The sequence below is a fragment of the Alligator sinensis genome, unplaced genomic scaffold (assembly GCF_000455745.1).
Source record: "Alligator sinensis unplaced genomic scaffold, ASM45574v1 scaffold115_1, whole genome shotgun sequence".
In the NCBI taxonomy this organism is placed as follows: domain Eukaryota; kingdom Metazoa; phylum Chordata; order Crocodylia; family Alligatoridae; genus Alligator; species Alligator sinensis.
This window is the reverse complement of record NW_005841895.1, coordinates 3,035,421-3,052,318: the sequence shown is the minus strand read 5'-3', so window position 1 is coordinate 3,052,318 and position 16,898 is coordinate 3,035,421. Positions and strand designations below refer to the sequence as shown.

General features: G+C 41.0%; 1 protein-coding gene across 9 annotated transcripts in view; it reads left to right on the top strand.

The window, feature by feature from the left end:
• Nucleotides 1–16,898, top strand: part of BCAS1 (breast carcinoma amplified sequence 1) — an 81,035-nt gene that overhangs the window by 8,390 nt on the left and 55,747 nt on the right. The gene's annotated exons all lie outside the window — the stretch shown is intronic.

Here is a 16,898-nt window from a genome sequence, read left to right as displayed (position 1 = left end):
AGCAACAATAAGTATTGATGTTTGCAGTCAGATGAAAAGATAAGCTCATGTTTCAGTTCAGACTTCTGAATTAGCACCTGTGGTTTTCAAAATCTTGTGAATTTAAAAACAAATAAATGCACAGAATAGAATGAGAAGATGATTCAAATACTCTCAGGCAGCTATTCATTTAATTGCATTAGGATTTTCCTTCTGCAAATTATGCCTGCACCAGAACAAGCAATACAACAGACTGAAGAGTTAAGACCTTCCGTATCATTAGGCTAGGCTGGCACAAGAAACTTCAGGGCACATATGGAACTGGTATAGGTTCCCTCTCCATCTCTGCAGCAGTTCCATAGGAGGACATGTCCTGGAATAGGCTGTGGATTCTTGGGCAATGGATCAGAGAAGGAAGAGGATAATTCAGTGGTGGAAAACAGCATGGTTTGGGACATCTAGCCATTTTGCACACCCACAAAGCCCCATATGAGTCTCTGCAACACATTAGAGAAACCACCGAGGCTTGTGCTGGTGGCTGAGTGTAGGAAGCAAGCAGCCTTTTCTTTGTGTCAGCACTGGTGCCTGAGTTCTGCAAGCAAAAATGTGCTCTTTCGCAAGGCTCTCAGTTTGTGGTGGGAAAGTGTTTTGCAAGGTGGAATAGAGGAGAGCATTTCACATTTTGAAGGGAGCAAAAGTTTCTTGTATGCAACAGTCAGCAGCTCAGCATGGATAGTCAAGCTGCGTTAATTCCCATCACTGATGGCACATATAAACTGCAGCATGGAAGTTCATATATAGGGAGGGAGACAGAGATAATTGGCAAAAGAATGGGGCTTGGATAGGATGAAGAAGGCCAATTCCATGGGTCAGCAGCTAAATTGCTAGGTTTCAAAATGTTCTCATACACTGCCTCTAATAAATCAAGCCACAGGAGGTAAATCTCAGGCTCATTTGACCTGCCAATGCCATTTTTCAATGGTTGTGTGAATTGTAAATATTAAAGACTTCCAGATTTGAGTTGTTTTGCTCCACAGTCTATAAAATAGTCCAATTATATGACCTGAAATGAAAGGTTTCTCCTAAAATTGTCTAAATGTAGGTGTAAGCAGCATAAACATGGGGGTGCAAAGGTAGTACAATGTATTGAAAGCAAGGATGAGCATCTGGATTGAATGTGAACAGATGGCAGAAGATAGGTACTTGGGTTGAAAAAACATGACTATTTTCGCAGCCTTGTGGTAACGTTAATGTGTTTGCTAAGGAGTTACACAAGTTAGGCATTGTACTTTTAATCTCTGTTAGGAAGTATGTGTTGAAGATCAGGATTCGGAAATCAGTTAGGGAAAATACATTTCAAGTCCAATCTTCAGCTGATGTAATGACCTAGCTCTGGCAATCCATCCTTTGATCTACTCAGAATGCCTCTAATGTATAAGTTGCTCAAGCCCCAAAAAGAAACTGTTAACAAAATTAAAGGGACGGGGGTTGAAGTTCAAATAAGCATTGCTTTATTGTTTTTCTTTAACAATTGCTTGATATCTAGTCATTCCTCCTCCTCGCCTCTTCTCAGCCTTTTTGCTACTATCTGTCCTCAGTTTAACATGAGATCTGTTTTCTGCCTGGGACACCAGTGTAAGGGCTCCAGAACCAAGATTTATTTAATGGGGGGAAATCGGCTCTAAACCTGAGCTTGCACATTTCAATCCTTCGTACGTTTAGAGCAACTAACAAATCTACTTCTACTTTTTCATTAAACCCTGTGTCTGGGTCTATGAGTAGCAATTTCAGTAAATGTCAGGGTAAGAATGTTACTTGCACTTTTGCGCTACTAAACATTCATGTTTCATTTTCTGATTCCTGACACTGTGTTCTTGGCTAGTTGCCGTGCATTGTTCTGGCTGAAACCAGTATTAAACAGTAGTACATATTAGAACTTTTTGTCATGGTTTTCCATGTAGTGTATAAAACAGATTGAGAAGTGTGTAGGGTCCTATTGCTCCTAAACCAGGAATCATTACTATGAAAAGGACTGTAAACCGATAGGTATGGGGATCTTCAAGAGGAGGTTGGGGGTCTTCAAGAGGAGGTTAGATAGGCATCTAGCTGGGGTCATCTAACCCCAGCCCTCTTTCCTGCCTATGCAGGGGGTCGGACTCGATCTATTGAGGTCCCTTCCGACCCTAACATCTATGACTCTAGGTACTTCATCTTTCATGTTGTCTACAGTATGGAAGTTTACTGATCGTTGCCCCCAAACTTGGTTATGATATGTTTCGGTTAGGTAGGGAAGGAGTCGCCTGTGACCTTGAATTGTGCTGTGAACGTGCATTTTTGGCAGTGTCTTGCATATAGAAAAGCTAAAAATATGCTTGACTTCTGAAGAAAGTAAACTCCCCAGGAGTGCCACCATCTCCTCTGATGTTAATGAAATGACTGAACATAAAATGGCAGCTGCCTCTATTAGATTTCTAGAAATTCAAAGTTATAGTACAGAGAAATGAAAGAATAATCTACATTACCTATATATGTAATGCTTTGGACTGTAACATGGTTTAGGAATATGATTATTCAAAGGTTCTGTCCCTGCTACAAAGACTTATTTCAACTGTATCTGGACAAACATGATGGTCCCTCACCTATTCACTCTTAATCTGTGCTAGATTAAGTAAGTGTTGCCTATATAATAACAGTACATAGGTGGAACCTTTTCTTTGAATACTAAAAGAACTCAGGTTGGTACGTTGATAACACATGACATATCCGGTGGGTTAGCCCAGCTGTTAAAAAGATTATGGTATTGGACTTCATTTACTTCTGTGAAACTGAATTTTTATGTAGTCCCAAATTATGTAGTCAGCAAAAGGTAAGAGACAGTTAGATGTGCATGCCTGTGAATAATGTATAAGCCACTGCTCAGTATGTGCATCTTTTGTCCTAACAAATCCACTGAGGGAGGATGCAAGTGTTACATCTGCCTTCTACATGACGGCTCCCATCTTAGTCAGCACACCAAGGACTGAGGTGGGGACTTCACCAATTCAAATCATGAGTCTGTGCAGCATGAGCTAAAAGTCCCAGACTCTTCAGAGTTTGCTTTACAATTAAATATTTGCAGCTGCCTTTGTTACCCCCAGGCTGGACCTCTCTTGTGAGCTCTGCCCTGGATTCCCTTGAAAAGCCATTCTGTAACTTCAGCTAGTGCAGAATGCACCCACTCGCCCCCATAAGAGAGGCAAGTATACGTTTAAAGTATGAGCATATGAGTTCAAAGCACAGACTCTGGATATCATGAATATTCAAGATGTTGATTATGGTTTATTAGAGATGACTAAATCATTCAGAATTGCGACTGGCTTCCTCACGCTTCCCCTGTAAACCTGCATAACAATCAGACTCGAGGGAGAAGCTCAGGCTTATATAGCTGCGTCCCTACAATGGACTTTTTGCCAGAGAGATGCTGTCTGACCATGCACATGTCACTTACTGCTGCTTTCATGAGCTTTTCACCCTTAACAGTGGAAGCCAACCTTTTTGGCAGGCATGTCATAAATTAGCCTTCGCACCCTCCTCAAGTGCTGCTCTGATCCCTTTCCCTTACCCAATCTGCTGCTCTGCTTTCTGCTTCCTGCCCTGTGCTCCCTGACCAAGCTGCTGCTCTGCTTTCTGTTCTGTGCCCTCTCTGCTGCCGTGCTGCCTGTCCCCTCCCCGAGAGGCTGCCTGCGCCCCCTGAATCCTACAGCTGCAGAGGCTGGAACCGACAGTCGACCCCAGAAAAGGGCAAGTTCCCAATGCACACATGAAACTGAAACGTAACTCTTCCTCTCCCAGATCCGAGTCATTTCATGTTAGTAGGAGTCAAGTTTTGTTTAGTTAGAAGTATAACTGCTCTCATGGATTTGTCTTGCTCCTCCTAATAAATGCTGCATGGCAGATCATCGGTTTTCCGTCAGTTAGGTAAGGCTTCAAGCAAGGCCCTGATGAAATTCTTAAGTGAAGAATTGTATGCCTAATCTGAGTTTATTTTTCTAGGGATTGAGAAGGGTTTATTTTCTGACTCCATATGACTTAAGAACAGCAGTGCTTTACGGGATCAGTCCAGTATCCTGTTTCCAGTAGTGGCAATTAGTAGATGCTTTAGAAAGAGAGTATATGATATGAATAAGACATGTCTAGAGTAATTCATCCTTGGTCAGATCTTCTCTGGCATCAACTGTCATTGGTAGGGACCTACCCAAATTGCAACTGCCTGATTTAGTAATTTCTGCAAAATCCACGCAATCTCAGCAAAATCTGCAGGGGAAAAAAAAAAACTTACTAAAAATAAAATGCCAAGTGGGGAAGGGCAAAGAGAGGGGACTGACATGAATGTGAGCAGGGAAGATGGCTTCTGCCCTTGCTCCTTGCCACTGATTGGCTGAGAGGGCTGTCTGTGATATGGCCCCACCCCTCTCCAATTAGCAGCAATGGGCAGAGACACAGCAGACAGTTCTCTCCACCAATTGGTAGTGGGAGGAAGGGACACTGGGGCCCTTCAGCCAATCAGAGACATGGGGGGGGTGGGGGGACCCTGACCATGTTAAACCCTCAAAAACAGCAACCAGCCCCACGATCTGCCCATTAAATTGGTCAGCTCCCTGCTCAAGTTGGATAGACCCCTCCCTGGTCATTGAGTTAGGGATGTCAGAGGATACATACCTAACTGTTCCACCATTCCAGCAAGTTCCACATGTGAAAACTACCTCCGCTGGTTTGGTTAAAACTTATCTTCTGATCATTTCAATGGGTGTTCTTGTATCCTAGGACTTAGTGAATAACAGTTCCTTATTAATTTTATCCATATCTTTCATAGTTTATAAACCTCTATTATATCTTCCCTCCGCCTTCGTTCCAAACTGAAGAGTCCTAGCATTTTCAGTTGCTTCTGGTATGACAGCTGCTCCATGCCCCTCCAGACCCCATCTTTGTTGGCCTTTTTTGTACCATTTTTAATTCCACTACATCCTTTTTGAGGTCTGGAGATGAGAACTGAATACAATACTCAAGATTTGACTGCACCAGGGATTTATACAGTGGTATAATGATGTTTTCTTAACAATGTTCAATATTTTATTGGCTTTTTTGGTTGCTGTTGTGCATCGAGTGAATGTTTTTTGGAGAACTGTCTACAAGGACTCCAAGCTCTCTTTCCTGAGTTGTAACAGATAGTTGGGGGCCCAGCTCTATGCGAGTAGTTGAGATAATATTTCGCCATGTGCATTACTTTTCACTTAACAACACTGAACTCCATCTGCCTCTTTTTTTGGACCACTTCATTTGCCCAAAGTGAGGACTGGTCTGTCTGTTCATTGTGGGTTCTGAGCACTTGGCTCTGATCTGTACTGAAAATTTTCTCCAGGTGCTCATGCATCATTGCTCTGCACTGCCAACCACAGATTAAACATCTCTTTGTTTTTGTTTTTGCATATATTTAATTGCCCTTGCCACATTTTGTTGGTCTTGGAGCTTTATCAAGCATTGTGCTCAGGGATGAGAGTTCCAGTTTGTAGCATTGTTGTAACAATATACATCTAAATACCAGTATTTACAGCAGAGTTAAAGTTGCCAGTGCTTCTCCTGCACTTGACATTTTACATTTCGTGGCACTTGCACATTATAATAAAAGCTGTTTAAAATTGTTTCCAGTCTTATCTAAAATGAGATGCTATTTATTAAGTGAAACCTGTCCATGTGTTACAACTGATTGAAAAATCTAGGCTTTGAATTTTCTGTGAGACCAGCAAGAAATATCCAGCTATACTATGGTGCAGAATCTCAGTCCCATGAGTGTTTTGTAAATGCTATCTAGCTGTAATAAGTCCATTTAAACAGCAGCCTGTTAAAATATACCATCAGCTGGATATCTGTGTAAGTCTATTGAAGTGAATGAAATCAGAATAATTTATGCCAACTGAGAATCTAAATTACCAGTTTATGGTTTATTTTACTTCTTAAATTTTAATTTTCATGTTCTAATAAGTCTGTTTTAAATAATATGAAGTCAAAAAAATTCAATGCCATATTTGTATTTTCTTATCTATACTTCATCATTATCTACATGACAGCTCAAATACAGAACCGTTATGGCTGCCTGTACACGAGCACTGAGGCTGCTCTGACACACTGCAATTCCAGCGCTTCGGAGCAGAATGAATTAATCAAGCCTGCTGGAGCGTGGCAACTGCTGTGCTCCAGCAGCCTCCCACGTATCGGGTATCCATGTCCCCATGCTTCAAAATGGTGGTGAGGCACTTGAACTAAAGCTCATCAAACAAGCTTTCGTTCAAATGCCCCTGCTACCATTTTTAACCATGGCGGTGCTGATACAGGAGGCATGGTGGCACTTTATTTAGAGCAGCTCTTGGAGCCTCTCTAATGTAAAGTGCCACCTCTGCACCCACAGAGCACATGTAAAAGTGCCCTCCATTGTGAGGTATTAGAAGAATATGCATTAGCCTATGTTAATGTGCATTGGCTAAAGAGCATGGGTTTTTGTGATGCTTTAATGTGCATTAAAGTGCATGTGTAGACGCACCCAGTAAAAACACAAAATCTGGTTTAGTTTAGCCAAGATCCTTGCTATGCAAAACTGCACATGCTGCTTGAAGATACGAAAGTTCCTTTAGTTTGTTTTCTAGCCTTAAAATGAAAGTGTGAACATTTCTTGGACAGACCGTAAAGATCAATGTGTGTGAATGTCTGACATATAGACAGAGCCAAAGGATGTATGCCATATCTTCGTGCATAGATATTCATAGATGCTTATCCATTATTTTTATCTTAAATTCTTTCTCTGCTTTCCTACACCCTTAGCATGTGACAGCGCTGTGTTTAGCAGTATATTTAGTACTATATGAAAACAGTACCTGCTAATATAACAAAAGTAATCCCAATTGTGCTTCTTTTGCTTATATTAGAGGAAAACATTAGTATTAGTTGGAGGAGCTGAATCATTATCTCCTACTCATTTGGGTGGGTAGACTGGTAGCTACCACTGCAGTTGGAGGCTAAAGGTACTGCCAGGAGGTTGCTGAAATAGGCAGATAGATGGGTAGACTTGAGGCTTTCCCTGCTCTTTTTTTTTTTTTTTTTTAATCAGTGTTGCAGTGGCAGCTTTGGAGCCATAGTGGGGAAGAAAGGGCCTGCTCTCTTCTCCCACTGGTGGTCTTTTTCTCTCTTACTCATGTCCCTCTTGCTGCTGCTTTGCTTCTTACCTGGCAAGCAGATTAAGGCTCTGGTTAGGGAAGGAAACTTGACCAAGACTAGCTCCTATTTTTAATACTGCTTTATTAATAATCTACTTTTTAAATCCGTTCCCACACCAAGCATAGTGCCCTTGTTAGGGTGAGTGTTTACAGCCTCTGGGCCCACACGGCTAGTAGGCAATAAATCTCCATCTACCATCCTACAACTCAACACTGAAGGAAGCAGTACAGTTAATCTGTTGTTAGTCTGATTGCCGTTGAACACAATGAAGCTGTCATTCCCCTGCGTGAAATGCACTGTGAATCACCTGACAGACTAGAGCTGCAAGGCTTTAGTCTGGCTGCCTTCATCCTCAGCAAGACCTACAGCCTTGCAACCTTCATCAAAAGAGATACTGAGTGGTGCTAAATTGTTGTCATCTGGTGAGGAAGCAACATTGAGTGGCTCACTATCAAGGTCGGTGACACTTCCATTGTCAATGTCTGTAAGCCTCAGGAATTCCTCTCTCTTCTGCCCACCTGCCACCAATCCCACACCCATGCATTGTAGCTTGTGATTTCAACTCACGGTATACCATTTGAGTCTATAAGAACATAAATCTTGATGGGGAGGTTCTTGGCTACCTGGGCATCAACTAACAAATTGTACCTGCTATTTGACTCCAAAGAACCTGACAGCTTTGAATCAAGAAGATGGCAGACAACTACCAACCCTGACTTGGCTTTCTCAAGTGTAAATGTCAGGTGTCAGCCTACCAAATGAGTGTTGGAGAAATTCCCATGGACACAACATTAGCTATCACTAATCGTACACCTCTTTGTAGCACCAACAAACAGCAGACCATCACCTAGATGGAACTTTTGCAAAGCCAGGTGGGAAAAATTCAAATTGATACAAACTCTGTTGCTGAATCACTGTCAAACCCATGGAATACAGATGTGAATGCCTCTTACGTGGCATAGTATCCCCAGAGGGTATAGGAAAAATTATATCCCTGGCTGGGATTATGAATGCCAAGAGGAAGTTTCATCTCAGCTGAGCCAAAGCCAACAATGATGCCACAGAATTTATTAGCCATCTAGACAAAGTCAGAAAAGCTCAATGGGAAGAAACATCGGAGTCGACTTAACTTTTTGCACTCCAACCGGCAGGCTTGGCAGAAGATAAACCAGCTCACAGGAAAGAAACAAAATGTGAGCAAGTATGAAGTCAAAGCTGATGCTATTGCAACTCAACTTGTGCATAACGGCCACTACATCAAACCTGACAAGGGATTCACTAGGCAGATAAAGAAAAAAGTTAAACAGCTCTGGAAAACTCACGGTCCCAATGCTCACCTGTCTGGAGAATTCAGTACTAAGGAAATGATAGCAGCCCTTAAGCTTTTAAAGACCAACAAGTCACCAGGGCCTGATGCCATAAATACTGAATTTCTTCATAACACTGGGGAGATGATAATCATTTGGCTTCATGAGTTCATCTCCAATTGTGTCAAATGCAACAAAATCCCTCACATTTGGAGAAAGACCACAGTCGTTGCAGTCCTAAAGCCTAACAAGGCCAAGGATGATGCAAGTAGCTATACACCTATCTCCTTCCTGTGCGTTCCATTCAAGCTACTGGAACAACTCATTTATGACCAATTCTACCCCGTAATTGATCCACAGCCTAAGGAGCAGGCTGATTTTAGACACAGAAGGTCAACAGTGGAGCAGGTAACTCTCCTTACTCAAGACATTGAAGAGAGCTTTGAGGCTGGAGAGAAGGTTGGTGCTGTCCTGATGGACCTCACTGCTGCAAACAACACTGTCTGGCTCCATGGCCTCTACTACAAGCTCCTCCAAATGATACCTGACAAAATGAACTTTATTATGCTCACACTTCAGAATCTCACTTTCACTCTCAAGACCATCATTGGACAGGAAAGCCATCCTAGAAGTCTTAAAGATGGCATCCCAGAAGGCTCAGTACTTTCTCCATTGCTTTTCAATCTGTACATTGCCAACCTGCCTGACACCCAGTCCGAGAAGTATGGCTATGCCAATGACCTGGCTCTCACCAACTCAAGCAAGCAATGGAAAGCCACTGAATACACTGACATCAGGCATGAATGCCCTTGCCAGCTACTTCCATAAATGGCATCTCCAGCTCAGCCTCGCTAAAACAGTGGCAACAGCTATCCACCTAAATAACAACCAAATGAAGAAAGAAATAAAAGTCAAGATTGGCAACCGGACACTTGAACATTGTTATGCCATTACTTATTTAGAAGTGGAACTGGATGGACCCTTACATATTGCCAGCATCTGGAAGGGGTCCAGGGTCAGGTTAACATCAGAGTAGCTGTTATCCATTGCCTTGCTGGCACCACCTAGGATGCAAGTTTCTAAACACTTCACACCTTCACTATGGCACTTGCGTATGCTCCTGATGAGTAGTATATACCAGTATGAGGCTGAAGCATGCACACTAAGTGGAGTCCAGCCTTAATAACATCATGAGGCCAGATGCCTTTTGTCAACCCCAATTGACTACTTACCAGTGCTCTCAGGCATTCTCTCCACTAAAATCCAGTGACAAGCTGCTGCCCTGGCCCTAGGCCTCAAAGCACAAGATCCAGCCCATTCTTTGCACTCCAGCATAGTAGTCATAAGCCAGAAAGCCAACTACTGCCTGAAGTCTCAAAACCTGTTCTCCACTCAGGCCAATAAGCTCATCAAATCTGTGAATGCATGTCATCCGCAGCATGGACCTCCCATCAGTGGAACAGGAAATATGCTGCACAAAAACTGCAGCTAAAGAGCTTCATCCCCAGTAGCAGCTTCCGCCCCTCAAGATGGCAGCTGCTCTGCAGGGCCTGGACTACTCTTAACTGTCTCCGAATGGGTGTTGGATGGTTTAAGGCAAGCATGCACTCTTGGGAACTCTCCAACAATGCTGGCTGGAGCTGTGGTGCTCAAGCTCAGATGACCAACCATATTTCTATGAACGCTCTTACAGTCCTTCTTTGCATACCCAAGGTCTTATTGACCTTGACCATTCTACCTGTTGCTGGCTTTCTGGCCCTCATGCTTCTAAAATATATGTGTGGCAACACTCGCTCCATCATCACTCTTTTTTTTCTCTGTGAAATTTGCTCAAGCAGATTGCAAAATACTTGAACTAATTAGTTGCTCAAAACTGACAGATTTCTCGGTGATCTTTCTCCCTCTTATGTAAAAGACTTGTGAATAATTTGCTGTAAGTACTGGAACATCAATAATCCTGCTTATTCACGTGCACCAAGGCTTACTCTCATTTTTAGGGTTTGGTGTATGGAGAATGGGAAATGAATGAGCAATATCTTCCAGCCCTGTCTTGGGAGTCAGTGCGATGACAGTATAGGGCTTCTTAAGGATCCATTCTAAAAGTATTTGTTCTTAATTAGCATGGCTAATTAACTCTAGTATTAATAATGCAGTGGCACTAGAATATAAAGCAGCTGCAGTAGATGATCAGTATACCTTATAGCATTATTTTCACAATTATTTCTTGAAGAATAATTTAAAAGAAATATACTAGCCGGGCGGAGGGAGGAGAAAAAACTGTAGAGGAGACATCTTATGCCTTGGAGAATACACCGTCAGTTTTTCTGATCATATCTCTTATCAAAATATTAGGGGGTCAGTCAGATAAATACATGCAGCCTTTGGGGACTTAAAGGAGGTCAACACCATACCAACAACATTGTAAGCATCTGTGGGAGGAAATTAAGGCACACAGTAGGTGTGTAGAAAAACAGTGAAAATCTGAATATTTGAAAAAGGACAAATTAATTCATTCTTGTAAGTAAGGTGTTTAGAATCCTTTTGCAGTGTACAGTATTCACTGCAGTGGCCCATTCAGAGCTATTACAGTCCATCAGGCTAGTCTACAATGTTGGACATTTTAAATGTAGAACACTGTCTATGGTCCATAATGGCCCCTTCCCAGCCATTAAAGTCTAGTGCCTCTGTTATTATTGGGGAATTCCTAAAAACACCATAATGCTACAGTACCATAATTACATTTCTAAACAAAGTACCTGTGCCATATGTAGCTTTCTTGTATCTAAAATAACCATAGAGTAAAACAACTATCTGAGCTAATGGGACAATTGTATTTCAGAATATAAAGATGTTTTTGAGCTGTAAAAGATACTTTAGCTGATAATATTTTACTGTTCTTGTTATTGTTATTACTGTTAATAATAATAATTGGCAACTTTGCAACTAAGTAGGAAGCTGAATCTGTGTACTGAAGAGTTCTTTAGCTAACAGTCCAATAGTATTCATGTGAATAATCCTTGCTGATGAGCTGCCCTCACCTTTATCAAACCAGAGATTAGTGACTGAAGGCTAAACAAAGGAGCAAGATTTAACAAAGGCTCTAGAGAAGGTAACTTGGGACATGGCCAGTGGGAGGAGGTACATGTGTGAGTCAGAATGCATTACATTCACAAACAGGAATAGAAAAAGAAGTACTTCTGCTTAAAGTAATTTTATTTAAGTTTAAATTAAGTTTAAATTGAACCTTTCTATCTAGATACAAATGGATAGATATGTCTATATGTAGATACTATATATAAAAATAGCATCTAAATCAGCGGTTCCCAACCTTGGGGCATGACCCAAATGAGGGTCACGGGGGCAATGCCGGCAGCACTGCATATAAAGGACAAGGCACGCCATTTGCCGGGAGCTCCCCCGTCCCCAGGCTGCTGCCGCCACTGCCACCACACCCTGCTCCCAGCAGTGGGTCGTGGCAAAAAACTGTTGGGAACTTATCCAAATAGTATTAGCATTTATAGGATCTAAATATATATTTTAATTATTTTTTTAAATACTTGTCTAAAATTCTGATTGCACCTACCCTGTGTTAATCCAACATACCTTCCAGCTAGAGAACTGTTGTTTCAGCATAGTGGCTCACTTTTTGTGGCTGAGTAACAACCCTGTAAAATGCAACATTTTTAAAAAACAAAAAACCCCACTGCTACTAAGTCACTTTTAAGTGAGTAATGTGAGTGACTCCTGTTGCCACCATTTGAATAGTCCATTACTGCAGAGCGTATGCAGTGTCAGTTTGTCTGCTGCCCTGAAACAAGGAAGCAGGAAAACAAAACAAAAATTTAAAAATTTGTTTTACTGGGAGTTCAACGTGCAGCCCTTGTTCAGCACGCGACCCTATTGCTTAATGTCTTCTCAAAAGGCCCCAGCTCAGCTTCTGAAAATAGATGTGTGTCAAGTCCTGCACATTGTTTTCTTCCTTGTCTTCGCGCTGTGTTTATCCTCCTGGAAAAGCAAGGAGATATTATTTTAGGTCAATATTTTGTAATCCTCACTTGGGTTACCTAACCAACATTTATATGAATGAATATTTACAACTTCCATTACAGCTACTCGATATAGTGCCTGTCTTCTACGGGAAAACTTCTGTTTTCCATAGGGGCAAAATCAAAATGGAAGCATTTGATTTTGGGTTAGAGGCACATGACCTCAAATCTTTTGTTTGATGCACTTAAGATTTTTTTTTTTTCAATGTAATTTCAAAACAGAAAATTAAACTCTAGTTCCTTCATGCATTTCCTAATAAGAGCTATAATTTTGGTCCCACATACTTCCTAATTTCCTTGGGGAGTACATCTTCTGCCATGCATTGTAGAGCCAGTTTACTGAGCGAATAGATTCCAGTAGGGAAATGTAGCTTAACATTGATCTGATTTGAAAGGAACTTTTTGGGGTCAACTCTGTAAAATAAAATACAACCTTTCAGTTTCAGGAATCTTGAAATGTTTTGTAATAACTCAAAATGTTTAAAGGAAACTTTGGAGCTTTCCAAATGCAATTTCTTTCAAAATTTCAATTCCATTAAAAAAGATTCAACGTTATAACTTTATCCCTTTTCAGGATGAAAACAAATGTTGATGAGTTGGAAATTCCCTGTAGGAAGACTTTTGCATAGCTGTAAATAGTGTCATTCCACTGACAGAATATCCTGTGGATGGCTTGTTAGGGTTTTGTCCTTCATCTTCACTGTGTCTCTTCGGCTTCAGGTATCACAGATGAAGCAAAAGGGAAAATGGCTGAAGCAACCTGTGTTCTAGATCCATGCCCTTCGAAGGCCTGGGGGAAGGTCTTAGATCCATCTTTGAGGAAGGGCCAGTTGCTCCTTTTCCCTCATTCTCATGTGAGGACCATCTTGTGACCACACATTTTATTGGGCCGTTAGTGAAAAGAGCAAGAAAACATGGGCTGGGACATGTTCACCCTACAGTGAACAGTTTTATGATACTGTCTTCTGACTCATAACCCTTCCTAGTACCTGGTATATTTTATTTGTATAGCATAACTCAAATATTTGGGCTGCAATCCAAATGTAGAAGCACAATGCTAGTAGTTTTAAGAAGTCATTTTGAAGGAGTTGCATGAGAATTACTTTTGCTCCTTTGAAAGTGTTTTTCTGACATCTGTTATTTCCACAAGATAAGGGCCTGGCTAGATTCCTGCCTTTTTTTCTGATGAACAGCTTTCACTAGCATCTAGGACATCCTTTCTCCATGTATGTCTGGTTGTCACCTTTTCACTCATGCCTATATTTGTAAATCCCTCTGTGTAGAGCTATATGCATGTACGTAAAAAGGATATCTCACTGCTGGCACTATACACCGGTGCTCTGTAATCCATGTTGCTTGCCTGTGAGTTTCTGGGTGGAGTCTCCACAATGAACAGATACAATTCCATATCTGATTGATCAGATTTAAACGTATAATACACCATTTTTGTTGTTGTCTCTGGGGTGGCAGGAGTAATTAAAAAAAGAAACAGTCCAGCCTGATGTTTGCATCTATGTTGATCTCAATGCCTGAAATGCAAGCCTTGTCATTTTATCTGTAACTTTTATTCCCTTTTTTATCAAATAAGACCTATGAACTTGGTTTGTTGAAGTGCTATGATTTTTCTTGGTCCGTTTGTTCCTCTGTGAGCATCACACCAGTCCCTGCTGTGTGTATTTCCAGCATCAGATCCAAACTTTGGAATTGTATGTGGTTACTGGACCGATGGAGAGGCTACCTGCAAAGGAAAAGCTTATGTCATACATTTTAAAGAGACTTTTTTTTTTTTTAACCAGGAGGAGCAGGAAACTGTGTAATATTGAAAAAATTGTGAACTTTTTCCATACATTGTTCTAATGAAAGTAATAAAAATGCCTGCAGACCTAACCCCTCTAAGCTTCCAAGAATAAGCTTGCCTTCATGGGGCTGCACGTGGGCTTAAAGTTGAGTGTGTGTTTAGATGCCTTGCTGAACTGGGATTTTAAAACTAGACAAAAATCTCTTAAAGCATTTGTTTCTCTCATTAGCCCATTTTCTCAAGTTTTCTTTTTCTTTTTGCAGAGTAGTTATAGGGCAAAAAGAATACAACCTTAGTCACCGTGTGCTGTATTGGAAGTCTTTATACACTGATGTCAGACATCAACGTCCTGTTGAGTCATGTTGGACTGACCTTGAACTCCTTAGCACGCTAGCCTGGGATATGAGAGATTGATGTTACATTCAGGGCTTTGTGGGTAGCATTGGGCAGGACACATCATGCGCGCGCCTGTGTGTGTGTCCCATCTGAAAAATGATGCTATTAATATCAACTTGTGTAAAGTGCTTGGGAATCTACTGATGGGGAAGAATGTAGGACTTACAAATTATTGTGTTGTTATCATCTAAGCACCCCAGAAATACCAGAGAACTGGGACACTAAGGAATAGCACATGGTACACCAAGAATTGACAGTGGATGGCATTAGAAAGGAAAGTACCATTGGGAGATGCAGAAAAGGGGTTCCTGAGCTCTGCTGGTACCCAGTTCAATGGTATCACATTGAGTAATTTAAGAGATGGATAAGGCCCAAGCTAACTCACGTGGCTGCAAAGAAGAGTTAGCAGAAATGGGAATTTTGGATTGCATTTGTGCAGATGCTTTCTGATCTTGAGAGAGATTAATTGCTGCATTTGCAATTAATTGCAGGTGTATGTAAATGAAAATGAAACATTTTGACATTCTTGAAACAAAATGGGAAAGCTGAAATGAGATGTTTTGACTTGTTCCCATCAACAAGTTTGTCAATCAACACATTTCCCTAAAACATTTCAATTTCAACAGAACTGCTTCATGCTGCTCTCCATCGTGCAATTCATTTGACATAAGTACAACTTCATGCTCTTTGATTAAACACATTGCTGAAAGTCTCTGTGGTGGCCTGATCCAGTTTTGCCTCATGTATAAGGCAACCATCCGCTGAAGGTTTTTCGATCAGCTCTAGTTATGCGCTTGCTTCAGTGAGCAATTCCTCTAGTAATAACACGTAAAATTCCTGGTCTCTTCCCAAAGGCTGCAATTGTAAGAAAATAATGTACCAGGAATTTTTAAATAGGCCCTGGGTGTGGGGGTTTATGGGATTCCTCCCATGTAACACACCTCAGCCTACATCTAGGGTTCAGTTCAGTAGTTGAATATTCTCATGCCTGTGCAAGGGGGAAAGAAGATAGTAAAAGGGAGCTGATAGTATGGCATGACCTGCTTACACCTGCCGTATGAGCAGAATTTTCTTGAAACAAAGTTTGAATAGCATTTGCCCGACAGACGCAATACAAAGCATATATTTCATTCCTTCCAGGGTAATTGCAAAATAAATATTTTCATGCATTCACAACCTGTTTGTTTTTAACATGAGATGATCTTCCTGTTTTAATGCTAAAATATGTTCTCAGTTATCTAAAAACTTATTATGTATGACATGTAACCAAAACACAGTATCTGCTATGATTATTTTCTGATGGAATTTTCTTTTCCTAAAGGAAAGGAATAACTGGTTATTATTTTTATTTCTTTTTTCTGGATTGTTTTCCATTTCTATCTTCTTGAAGATTCCCTCCCAATATGCCTCTCTGTTAATAAATTAATTAGCAAGGACATGATAATTTAATTCTTTTCAGGAAAAATTCCAGAGTGCCAAGAGGGAATTATATTAAGAATTAGTGGACCCAAATTGATCCTAAATGGCTACTGAGCACCTGTGTGAAAACTTCCTTATGTAGACCCACATGCTGAAGCAGATGCATAGCGAATATTGCAGAAACAAATTTAGATACTATTTTTTTTTTAAACAGACTTGGGCCACGTGGCTTATTTTCTTACCTAAACAGTAGCAGACAGGACCTATATTGTGCCAGGGGCAATATTCCCTTTTAAAGTACAGACCTAGAATGTAACATCTATTTACCTGCCAAGCAAGGTGTAGAAATAGTTGTGCCCCCTATTTCCACGCACTTGTTCAAATGCAAAGCACAATGAGAAACTGAAAAAAGGCCAGAATGAAAATGGTAAAATAGGAGAAGTCAAAGGAACTAGAGATCTTGACATCTGGCAAGACCCTGGCCGTGATCGTGAATATTATCCTCAAAGCTTTCCCTTCACATCAACTGCTTCTCTCATGGTTGCAAGCTTTTCAGTTTGCATTCACCTTCGAAGAGCAGTGAGCTCCTGCTGCTCTTTCTCTTGTCCCTGCATTTTATGATTGTTCCTAGCTGTTTCTATTTTGGTAAGAAACCCTAGAGTGATTGCAAGCATTATCAAGAGTATATGCTACCTAGTCACTGAGTTA